The following is a 10775-nucleotide window of genomic DNA, read 5'->3' on the forward strand; positions in this document are numbered from 1 at the left end:
TTGATATTTATTATTTCAGAGAAGTGTGTGAAGGTACTTCAATGGAAAAAACACTGAACTCCTCGTCTTCACAGATTCCCAGTAAAACGGAACATAATCAGATTGTTATTGAACTCAGTCTTGACTCACACTTTAATCAAGCGCCTCAGCATTTACATACTGGGCTGACTCTGCTATCAGCCACCATTGAGGGGTTGGCATTGGCTGAATCCCACTGCTGCCAGGACGACCTCTGTGTATTTGTGATAAATGAAAGACGCCTCATCACACGCTGTTGATGGTCTGTAATTGTGGTCTATTAATCTCTGTTTCATAGTTTTGGTTTAGTAAGTTCTCATCCATTAAGTCCAAGGCAGCTTTTTCAGAATACCATTCCCTTTATATAATATATATGTAATCATGGGCGGGCTGTGCATTTCATACTCAGGCTTTCAGTGATGTTCTACTAAGTCAAACTTCCATAAATACATCTCACAGCTCCCACTGTTGCCACCATTGTAGCGTTCAGGACTGAGGTGTTTATAACATCTCTCAAAAGGAACAAAAGCCATCACTTGTGAAGTCTTCAGCCCTACTCCTTTTATTGTCACTGCCACAGAAAAAACCCACGGCCACACCTCTTATAGACGTCACACAACTACGTCACAGAACAAAACTGACTGCCATTCACAAGTGAAATGACTATCATTTGACACCATAGCTCGAGAAACGAAATACAGAAATACACTAACACACTACTAGATGTGGCATCACTTCTATCGTGTATCAAACGGGCTATTTTCCAGCATGATGGTGTTATAACCAAACAAGATTCTTTTAAATATGAATTTTTTAAAATTCCAGCAACAAATTCAGCAACAAATTAGCTAATTCAACGTTTGGACAACCTCGTCTCACAAGAGCTTCCCTTCAAATGTGCGTCTTCGTCTGCTTAGTGCTGCCTTCTCAGAGTAAGTACCCAATCACAGGACATGTACATGTCAGTTGAACGTGAGGCCAGCTAGAAGGCCCTAGAAGGCCAACTTGTGATCTGATTGGCTATCGCATCTGTCCATTAAGTATATGTGCCCATTCACTCAAAGCGCAGGGAGACCTGAATTCTAGATTATGAAGGCCCTGGGGAGATTTCATTCAACCTGGTACCAAAAGCTATCTGAATTCTGATCGGATAAAGACTCTCTAAACTAAAAATAGAACACTGACCCAGTGTTGGCCTGTTTAATATTAAATGTGAATGTGTGCGTGTGTGTGTGTGTGTGTGTGTGTGTGTGTATGTGTATATATATACACACTGTTATGAGTCTAATCCCTTTGATTCTGTCCAGCCATGAATTCCAAAGGATTCCAAATATTTATTGATGCAGAAAGCGTTTGTTTTCCAGATTGTAGAATTTGGTAGGGATAGAGAGGACCACTATGTATATGTAGAGACCTGCTGGACCGGTTTTTTACGGTTGTTAGGCCAGCAGAGAAGGCCTTGCTGGCCCTGGCTGCCCACACTTTTTACGTATTTATAATAAATGACACTTAAAATGAGATACTATTTACAGTGAAGAAGAGACAGCTGAGCAGGAGGCATTATCCAGCCGACTGTCTGAGAGGCTCACTGAAAGAGACAGTTATAATGTGTTGTGGTACGGTGACCTTCAGCTCGGATGATTGTGTGTGTTACATTTTCACATGTGTGATTTATTTTGTGAAGAGGTTTGACTTTTCCAAGTAAAATTGGACACTGTGTGTTGTCAGTGAAAAGAGCAAAGCCGAAAGCGTGGAGGTGATGAAGGACATGGAGAGAATCGACCAGATTCAAGCCATGAAAAAAGCCTGGGAGACGATGAACCAGAGCGCTCTGCCAAGGTAAGGAAGCAAAAGTGCATGTAGTCATTACTATATGCACTATTCAGACGTCATTACCTCCAATAAAATGTGTAACATGGAATATACTACTAAATTTATTTAGTAGGATACTTTTTTTTAATAACTCTAACAAGTTTCCTCATTGGTAGTTAAACATGCCCAGACAAAATCTTTTATTTTTTTGTAGGCTGCAGAGTCTTGTCTCAAGTTTCTTAACCAAGTCCAACATCAAGCCAGTGAAGACACTACAACAGCTGTTGCAGAAGGTGGAGAGCCTGGTATTTTACATACATGTATGCATTCATGCTCCTTGTTTCCATTAGCTTGTCACATAGATCGTGGAAATGAGGCCTTTTCTGATTGGTTCTACTCCAGTTCATTCCAGATCTGATGCTGGTATGCCTCAGAGCTCATACAAACAAAATCTGACCAGCACCTCATCTACTTTCTCCCCCATGGACTACACTCCTTTCATAAGGTACTCTGTCATTGTTATATTCACATCATCTTTTCATAGAAGATTGTTAGAGGTGCTTCCTTTAGACCAGTGGTTCTTAACCTTGTTGGAGGTACTGAACCCTGCCGATTTTATATGCTCACTCACCGAACCCTTTAGTAAAAAAAAATTAATATTTTTTTTCAAATTTAAGACACTAGTACAGTATTTTCCACACTATAAGGCGCACTAGATTATAAGGCGCACCTTCAATGAATGGCCTGTTTTTATTTTAAAAAATTCATACATAAGGCTTGGATTAAAAAGCGCACTAGATTACAAAGCGCATAAAACGCATCTGAGAACTTATCTTCAATGAATGGTCTATTTTAATACTTTTTTCATTTATAAGGTACATTGGATTATAAGAAATTGAGAAAATTAAAGGCTTTTAGGTGCGGAAAATACTGTATATGTTTTACTGGTGAATTTAATGAATTGTGGATTAATGTCACCTTTTTCAAAGAACAAAACCAAGACAGTGCATGAATTCACTTGAAATGACCTACCTGCAAATCAGTGTGACTTCAGCTGTTGTTATTGAGAGACCAGTTCAGATATGTGTGGTTTCACCTTGGTAAATGCTACTCTTATGTCATTTTCACAGCAAAGTCTGTTTCTGTTGTTTTCCATGCTTTAAGGAAGTGTTCTTTTATTTTTGCCACTGCGAGACTAGAGTTGTTCAGCTTGACATTTCAAGTTATGCAGAACGCTGACTCCCATCACGCTCCGTTATACAGGACATGTAAATTCACGTTGCACATATTCGTCCGACCACTTTCTTTTTTTGCTCAACATAGTTACTATGAATTAAAATATTAAGAAAGCAATCAGATGACGTACAATCATGACAGGCATAAATCGACAACTCAATCGATGTAGCGTGATCACCTGCAGCCAGTGATGGCTAAGGGTGTGTGTCATAACAAATTGACACGATGTGTCAAACGCACAGTGATTCGTGTATGTTCGGCATAAACACCCGACACATCGTGTCAAGACAAAACATTGTGTCGGGTGTTTTGTCTTGACCTCCATCTCTGCCAAACCCCTGAGACCGACTCACCGAACCCCTAGGGTTCGATCGAACCCAGGTTAAGAACCACTGCTTTAGACGTTAACACCACAATTCTTCTTCCCAATATGTTAGATCATATAGCATCTGTAGGGACTAACAACTGAGTTTCTATGTTTATTACCTTCCCAGTAGTTCGTGAACAGTGATACTGCAAGGTTGAAGCTTTTGGTTAGCCTCAAAAGGCAATGCATGCAGCCCAGAGGAAAAGTTGAGGAAAAGTGTTAAACGTTATAAACACATTTATTATTACTTGAACAACTTTATTCACTCCCAACATGAGCAAGACAGTACCGCAATTGCAACATTTAACAACAAGGAGCAATTTCCCACTCAAGTGTCCTGGTGTGTAAGGCCCCCCGTTTACCATAAATCACAGAGGAGCTTGTGTACTTTTTAAATTAAAAAAAAAAAGTATATATACAGTATATATTTTCAATATTGCAAAATCTTACAAAACAGTCATCTAGTAATATGAACAAAATTAGCTCCTAATGCAACCCCTGAACATTAAAATACATTTTTTCAAGACTGAACAAAAGTAATTTTTTAGCACATCTACAACTTCATGTACTCTTCATGTACTCTTTCAATAATCAATAATCAATCTAACCAAGAGACTCCACAGTCCATACCATTCTGTCAGTAGAAACTCCAGATTCAGGAGTTTTTTCTGCTGTTCTTATCATTAGGAAGACTGTAAACACATGTAACATCCACGGACAGCATCGCAAACGTTGACAACTTAACTGCTCTCTGTGAGTCAACTGCTCTGAAGGGAAAAGTCTCTCCCTACCGCTGCCCTCAGAATGTTCCACGACTCTTCCTTATACAATTTGCTCCTTCTCTCCTGCTGCCCATCGCTCTCTGTGATAAAAGATGATATTCCGGTCTGTTAATTAGAAGGCTATTTCTGTACCCCAAAGAACTTGTTGCACCAATGAGATATGCCCTCTTTCCCATCACCCCACCGTAGTCTCCTGCTGTGTGTGTGACTGCACATCAAAGATTCACGTCAGGCATTGTGTCATTCACACACACAGGCACACAGACAGACAGACAGACAGACAGACAGACAGACAGACAGACAGACAGACAGACAGACAGACAGACAGACAGACAGACAGACAGACAGACAGACACACACAGGCACACAGACAGACAGACACACACAGGCACACAGACAGACAGACACAGACAGACAGACAGACAGACAGACAGACAGACAGACAGACAGACAGACAGACAGACACACACAGGCACACAGACAGACAGACAGACACACACACACACACACACACACACACACACACACGTTTCCCCGTACACTAGATACTGTACATTCAGTCACATAGATTAACCAGGGCAGCACTCATTAACCACATGAACTACAGGAGCACTGGAGCGGCAGTGGCTCAACCACCTCACCTGCATGCCTACAGGCCCCTTGTGCTTGTGTGTGTGTTACAGGCCTGTACACACTATACATATATGCATGTACCTACTCACCTGTGCATAGAGTGGAATCTAAATTTCCCTTCGGGGGGGGGGAGTAATGCGGTTAATAGAAAAAAAATACACACAGCATACTTACAAATGTATGTTACAACTAAAACCAAACAGACATGTCTGATGGGTATCTGGATACAGGAGGATATGAGATATGGGACTGTGAGTCCGTTTCCTCTGCCTGACTCTGTATTTATCAGTAGGATTCCCAGGTTTATTTGCCCTGCCTGTCTGTGCCAACAGAGTCAGTTGTCTCATCTCACAAAATAGCTTGTAAATCTTGTGTAATGTTAGCATATTATTCAAGTTCAAGCTAAAAGTATTGTTTGTGTTTCATACAGTGACTCTCAGACTAGTTCCTTCAGAATTTGAGAAGAATACACTACTGCTCACTCCAAGAGTAAAAAGTGAAACAGCCAGTATGAACACTTTACAGAACGCTGACAAACTGCTTCAGCTACTGTAACGGTGCCTTTAGGGGCATGAACACGTTCCATAAAGTCCATTTGTATGTCCACAGAAAGCCAAAGTATTCTCCAGTGCTAATGGACTCATGCATAGAGAAGATCCAGCAGAGGAAGCGCCTTGAGAAAAACCAGAGTTACCATTTGGTCCGAGAGTCCATGTTGGAGAACCAGAAAAAACACTTGGTCACCGGGAAAGAGCTGATGAGATCTTCTTTTCCTTTCGGCTTTTCCCTTCAGGGGTCGCCACAGCGAATCAATTGCCTCCATCAAACCCTGTCTTCTGCATCCTCTTCTCTCACACCAACTACCTTCATGTCCTCCCTCATTACATCCATAAACCTCTTTGGTCTTCTTCTAGGCCTCCTGCCTCAGCATCCTTCTACCAATATATTCACTATCTCTCCTCTGGACATGTCCAAACCATCTCAGTCTGGCTTCTCTGACTTTATCTCCAAAACGTCTAACATGTGCTGTCCCTCTGATGTACTCATTCCTGATCCTATCCTTCCTGGTCACTCCCAGAGAGAATCTCAGCATCTTCATCTCTGCTACCTCTAGCTCTGCCTCCTGTCTTTTCCTCAGTGACACTGTCTCTAGACCAAACAACATCGCTGGTCTCACCAGTTTTGTACACCTTTCCTTTCATTTTAGCTGAAACTCTTCTATCACACCTGACACTCCTCTCCTTCTTTGACCAATGGTAGTCCAATTTCCACCGGCGCCCTGTAGGTCAACAGCGCCGATGGTGGTCGTTGTTAACCCGGGCCTCGACCGATCCGGTATGGAAGTCATATGCTTGATTCGCACCTTTGATTTGGCAAAAGTTTTAAGCCGGATGCCCTTCCTGGCACAACCCTTTGTATTTAGCCGGGCTTGGGACCGGCACAATAAGACACTGGCTTGTGTCCTCTTGTGGCTACATTAAAGAGCGGATGAGATACCAGCTGGAAATGTATGAGAACATGCAGGTCAATCAAGAAGGACAGAGAACTTCAAGATGTCTGCAAGTAAAGACGTAGTTAATTAAATAACAGTCGTGACTATGGTAGTGAAAGGGTGCAAGATCGACAGTCAGTTTCAAGTTTATTTATTTTTATATAGCCCAGATTCACAAACAATGTCTCAAAGGGCTTTACAATCTGCACATGGGCGATATCCCTCTGACCTTTGTGCACTGCGATTAGTACGACCCTCACATCGGATAAGGAACAACTCCCCCCAAAACCCTTTTAACAGGGAAAAAAATGGATGGGAGAAACCTCAGGAAGACTGCAGAGGAGGGACCCCTCTTCCAGGAGTGGACAGACGAAGCAATAGATATCGCATGTACAGATTAACAACACAATAATAATAACAATGACAATAACAATAATAAATGTATGACAAAGGCACGCTGATCTATCCAGTAGAGCAAGTCACCACCAGCCGATGAAGCACACAGAGGTCACCGATTGCCAAGGATCCACCACTCTGAGGACAGACCAAACAGTGACTAAGTCATTGTTCTCAAAAAAAATTACGGTGTAAGATTACCCTGCCAAAACCCAAAAACCAAAACAGAACCAAATGAAACAAAACCAGACTCCCCTTGTGGATGGTGAAACAGGACCATTGTGCAGCTTTTGATATCACCAGCCACGGAAGCAGAAGCCGATTGCCGATGATCCACCACACAAAGGCCTGAGAGAGAGAACAGGAGAAGGAGGGAGAGAGATAGAGAGAACAGGGGCAATATTGGCGCTAGAGGGACCAGAATGGCAGAGGATAAATGGGAGGCAGGGGCCTAACTAAGAAATCCTACGGCTAGTCGCAGGACTAGGCTAAACCTAAACACTGAGACTGCCACCCCCGATAGTACTTGTATGTTAGGTAGAACAGATACGTTTTGAGTCTAGATTTAAAAATATCTACAGATTCAGACTGTCTAATACCTATAGGGAGATTATTCCATAGTACAGGGGCATGATAGGAGAAGGCCCTCTTGCCAGCTGACTTATTTTTAACTCTAGGAACACACAAGAGACCTGTATTCTGAGAGCAGAGAGCCCTAATCGGAGCTGCCTATTAAGACACTGAATGTAACTTCTATACTTCGCTTCTCTCCTTTGTCTCCAGGCGGCCTTGTGGGAGCACTGTAAGAAGTTTCATGATGCTTGTGACGCATTTAATAGCCGTCAGATGGCAGCTTTGAAAAAGAAACAAGAGTGACAAGCGCTGGAGAGACAAGCGCTGGAGGAGGCCCAGCAGGCAGTTCAGGAAAAAAGGCCCCCCCTCTCCTGTCACCAAGGAGCCCAGCATATGCTTTAAGAGTGCTGGCAAGAAGAAATGATCGTTGATGAGAACTTACGGTCTTCATTTCCTTAGCAGTTACCTCCCAACACATCTTTGTGAACAATGAAGAGTCTGGAGGGGTGGCAAGAGCTCAGTCCACTAAGTCTTGGACTGGGAACCGGAAGGCGCCAGCTCGAGACCATTCTAGGCCAAAATATTTAGAGTGTGAGCTGGCAGCGGGAGGTGTCAGCTCACCTTTTGAGCAACCCCGAGGTGCCCCTGAGCAAGGCATCACCCCCCCACCAAGCTGTTCATTTAGGACACACCAGGATGGAGCTGCCCATCACTCTGCCTCCCATTGTATATATATATATATATATATATATATATGTATATAGTATACTGCATGCCTACAGTCCCCTTGTGTGTGTTTGTTTCAGCGGCCTCTACACACACACACACACACACACACACACACACACACACACACACACACACACACACACACACACACACACACACACACACACACATATGCATGTTCAATATATATAGTAAATAGAGTGAGGCGGGTTAGACAGAGGCAATTGATTCGCTGTGGTGATCCCAGGAGGGAAAAGCCGAAAGGAAAAGAAGAAGAGTGAAAAGAGTATTTCCCCAAGGGGATCATTTACGTGTATTCTTCTTCTTCTTCTTTCGTTTAGCGCATACAGTAATTGACATACTTAATGATATAATACCTACCAAACGATTGGACTGATAGTGCTATATCTTTTTTATTAATTTAGTTTTAGCATGGCCATGTCTTCTATCCTTCATCTGTAACCTATACTGAGAAGTTGTTCACCTCCCAGGGAATTTTTTTTGTTCATATGCCCTGAGAGTCAAATAAATATAATAATTTCAAATGTGTGGAGTTTGCACCTTCTCCCCGTGTCTGTGTGGATTCTCTTTGGATCTCCGGCTTCCTCCCACCTCCAAAAACATGCACTTCAGGTTAATTGGCCGGTCCCAAATTGTCCATAGATGTTTGTTTGTATACAGTATGTGTGGCTCTGGTACACTGGCGTCGTGCCTGGAGTGTCCCTTGCCTCACAAACCTAGTCAGCTGTGATAGGCACCAGCACCCCGCGACCCACTACGGCGAAAGAAGTGAGTTTGAAGATGAATGAATGAATAGAAACAAATATCTATTATGCAGTCTACAGACTTTGCAATGAGAATGTCAAAACATCCCATTTGCAATGTATTGCTTTGACTTTTCGGCGTCCAGTGGGCATGATTGTATTTTGCAAATTTTTTGTTTTCTTGAAGGTCACTGTATCGACTGTGTGTTTCAAGGCTGGATAGAGCCAACCTTCCACAAGCTGAGTGGTACTGATTGATTGGTTAATTGACGTTCGTGCTGATAGAGGCTCAAGAGCAGCCATTCCTATGAAACTACAGGTTATATAGAATAGGGAAAATCCAAGATTGCTGATAGCGTGTAATGACAGCTATTGATCACCCCAAGTGTTTTTGCATTATTTAACTCAGTGTCTCCTCTTCCCTCAGTTTTCTGGTGAGGGATGAAAAACTGAAAATGAAAGTGAAGGTGGCGCCATCTAGTGGTTGTGAATGTTAATGCATTTATATGACCAGACCAGCTGTTCTGAAGTCATGACTAGCTCAGTTCTGCGCTGCTGCTTACAGGAAGTTGTTATTATGTATGTGGTCCTCCTACATCCCATATAAAACACCCTAATAAGATCATAGAAGAATCCTGTCGACACAAATCAACAAACTAAAGAACAGCAACCTTTTTATATTTGTAAATAACAACCCACTGTACACTGTACAAAATGCCTCCTCCTGCAGTAGTGTTTCAGTTGTGTTGCTTTGTGTTGTTGTGCGTGTGTGTGTCTGTGTAATTCACACTGTGCTTTATGTGTCTGTTCAGTCTGTCAGGCCTCATCTCCTCATCTGCTATTTCTATCCCTGTAACTACATGACACAACTAATCCAGAAAAAGCCTCGTTCCTCACACCGAACATCCCCTCTTGTCTCTTCGCTGTCCCTTCATGCCCAGTGCAGCGCTCCATTTCTAAAACAGTAGCTGTTACTTGCTCCCTGTCCTCCTCCGCTCTGCATGAGATACAGAGCATGTTGAGAGTTCATGAGTGTCACATCACTCTCCTGTTAGAGAGAGAGAGATCACCCAACACTGTAATTGTCAGTGACGTGTGTGTATTAACAGAGAGGCGGTTTGCTAATTGGCAGCTGTTGGCTGGTGGTTTGATGCAAATGTGTTGTGAGCGACAGGAGAACTATGTTGTAACCTTGAAAACAAGGGGACAGTCAGCCATTGTGTGTGTGCGTGTGTGTCGGTAATGTGAGGTTTATGTCTGAGTCAGATTCAACATGTTTTGTTTCACATTTCATATCAGCTGTCTTCACATATATAAACTAGCACAGGGAATAAAAAAAAAACTTTTAAAAATGTCATTATAGTCTCACCTTTACTTATAAATGAAATATTTGTAAAAGTCTTCCCTATCTTTCTTCAGTTTTAAACATCTCTCCATCTCCATGGAGATCAGTGCCAGAGAGGAAAGTCGTCCCTTTTCCGTCGTCAGTTCCGGTGTGGACATGGCCGCCCCAACGATGCAGCGGGTCGACTGTCCCATACTGGAGTCTGAAGCAAACCTTTTAGCTCTGCTGTTGGTCCTCCTTTAATTATTGTCTCCTGCTTCGACTGAAAGTCCAGTTTAGAGAATTCTTTCAGTTTATATATATAATCGTTTTGAAATAAGGCCAGACAACAAAAAATGACTGGATGGATGCACTTGACTTGCCGTTTACTGTAGCTTCCTGAAGCTAGCAATAGCATTAATTCTATTGTTTAGCATGACAAGTTTTGCAAGAAGAATCCTGGGATGACTATCGCCCCCTGCGGGTCCCACCTTGCAGCTCTGCAAGTTTAATGAGGCTCAGCACAAGAATACTGACCGGGTGGGCAAAAAATATTTGGATATATCAGTTCCTGAGCACTACCAAGGTGCCCTTGAGCAAGATACCATCTAACCACTCTACCCCCTTACTGCTTACAGGCCTGTAGTGT

The 10775-nt window shown here is 42.6% G+C and overlaps 1 pseudogene; it reads left to right on the plus strand.

The window, feature by feature from the left end:
* Positions 1–7612, plus strand: part of LOC137613876 (uncharacterized) — a 40631-nt pseudogene extending 33019 nt beyond the window's left edge.
* Positions 7613–10775: the final 3163 nt, after the last annotated feature.

Source organism: Antennarius striatus, chromosome 19, assembly GCF_040054535.1.
Source record: "Antennarius striatus isolate MH-2024 chromosome 19, ASM4005453v1, whole genome shotgun sequence".
Lineage (NCBI taxonomy): Eukaryota > Metazoa > Chordata > Actinopteri > Lophiiformes > Antennariidae > Antennarius > Antennarius striatus.